Genomic DNA, 2,286 nt, shown 5'->3' with positions numbered 1-2,286 from the left:
AAATATGCATTGTGTAAACGTCCCCTGAGACCTGGATTCAGAAACCTTCGGTTTCAGAGAGAACAAGGGCTGTCGTGTAAATGAACGGACGAACTGCAGCAGAAAAGCTGTGGTTTTACTCAAAAAACGTCTTGTGTAAACTGGGCCGAGAGTTTGTCACCAACATCTCCAACTTGTCTCAAGAGTGCTAGAGCTGTATTTTGACACAAGTAAGGGAGTTCTCCTTGGACAGAAACACCAGGAATAAAACCATGCTGCAAGTAATGACTAAAAAACTGGTCTAAATCTGCACCATCTTTATTTGAAAACTGTAGTCCAGCAGATTAAAACAAGCAGTATGTGGATGTTCCCTGATGCTGAGGGATTTGAATAATTAAGGTTTGTAGTTTTCAAGATGTGTTTTTCTGGACAGGAAACGAACAACGGAATGCAAGAAAACCCAAATGCTTTGGGCACAAGATATTCAAAAGGGCAGAAGTCACAATATGTGTATAAGAACAGAGATAATGTTTTTTGTGTTTGATTTTGTTTGTCCAAGGCAAAATCCAAGAGGGAGCAATTTTATTCACCACCATGTGCAATGGTGGAGCCAGTGGGTGGCCAATGGTGGCTTTGGCCATCATACAGTAATCTTAGGCCACTCCAATCATTTGAGCAAACTATACCTTTAAGCCCAAAAAAGGGTTAAAGGCAAAAACAACTGGACTTCTATTCTGTAGCTGGAGACATTTCGCTTCTCATCTGAGGAGCTTTCTCAAGTCAAAGAACAGGGAGTGTGGGGTTCAAGTTATAAAGCTGAGGTGTTCTGTAAGCTAGATTCAAATGCCAGCTCACTCCTCGTCAGCAACATGAACTCGGTGACATATAATACTGCAAAACATCTGGCTGGCATTTTAGCTTCCCTTGTTGGAAACACACCTCATCACATAGAGAACTCCATTGATTTTGCCAACAAAGTTCAACATTTGATGAAACCCAGGAGAAACCCTTGTATCCAGGGCTTCATTTGAGACAGATCATGTCAGAACAAGATCCAGGAACTCTTATTTTGACAGAGCGCGTTCCGGCAACTGTTTGTTTGGATCCGGTAACTCTAAGTCCAAAGTCATTGTGCATTTTTAACCTCCAAAGACACAAGCTCTGATTTGCGATGCATTTTTTCCAAATCTCCTAGATATGTGTGATTAGATGGACCTGATTTGTGTATTAATAAAGCTTCCTCTTTGAACAGGAAGCTGTATGTTGTTGCATGGTTACGACATACTTTTGTAAAAAAAAAAATAAATAAATAAAAATGTCCTCAGATGGGGACAATGGGCTTATTTTACAGCATAACACAACATTAACATGGCTTAAGAAAGTATAAAACACTATTGAACAGAGTCAAGTATAAGGTACAGCAAAGCCAAAATGTAATGGCCCAGTGTTTCAACCCCTACTATTATACAAGTGGGGTGCCCCACCCCATCAACAGAACTGAGCACCCCGCCTACCAAACTGACATAGTGCTAAGATAGTGGCGCGCAATACAGGCGTTCTAGCTAAAACGCTAAAGGCGCCTCTTCTCTTATGCTGAACGCCTGCCCCCAAACTGTTGGTACAAGCTGTGCTCAGACATGTCTCTGGCCCCCACGTAAACAAAAATCATGGATGAGCCGAGCACCCTGTCATGACAAGTTAACTAGGGGAAACACTGATGTCCCCATATGTGGATGCAGGGTCTCAGAAATAAAATTTTCAAAAATATAATTCAACAGCACAACTAAATTGTAAATCAGTTTTATAGTTTAAGTGGCTAATTAATAAAATTTTGATTATTTATTATATACGAGAGAAATGTTTGATGTGTATTATTCACACCATGTATCAAAACAATGGCGCTAATTTGACAAAATAACCGCGATCAAAATGTTGAAAAGACAGTCCAATTTACTTTTGTTAAAAATTGGATTGTCCTTAGTTGGACAACAGAGAATTCAAGCACCTGAAGGCAGTGGCAATCGAGATTGGTGCAGAAGCAACAACACGCTGGGCTGAATTCAGTGGCGGAGTCAAGCTCGGAACCATGAAGTGAGGGGAAGGGGACGGGGGTTGGGATGCTTGACAGAAGCGTAGCTGATCCATTCACACATAAGGAGAGATCTGTTGTTGCTCTCCAAGTTATTGAATCAAGTGTTTAGAAATGTAGGTAAACTTAGATGTTTAACAGCCCGTTAAAATACACCAGAAAGCAGAAAATGGCATCTACTTTATTCAAAATTTTCTGTGTGTGTGTGTGTGGGGGGG

The 2,286-nt window shown here is 40.8% G+C and overlaps 1 protein-coding gene across 1 annotated transcript in view; it reads right to left on the bottom strand.

Annotated features, from left to right (window-relative positions):
* tfdp1a (transcription factor Dp-1, a) overlaps positions 1–2,286 on the bottom strand; it is a 19,782-nt gene that overhangs the window by 4,771 nt on the left and 12,725 nt on the right. The gene's annotated exons all lie outside the window — the stretch shown is intronic.

Source organism: Nematolebias whitei, chromosome 13 (genome assembly GCF_014905685.2).
Source record: "Nematolebias whitei isolate Nwh7 chromosome 13, NemWhi1, whole genome shotgun sequence".
Classification (NCBI taxonomy): Eukaryota; Metazoa; Chordata; class Actinopteri; order Cyprinodontiformes; family Rivulidae; genus Nematolebias; species Nematolebias whitei.
This window is presented reverse-complemented; position numbering and strand designations above follow the sequence as displayed.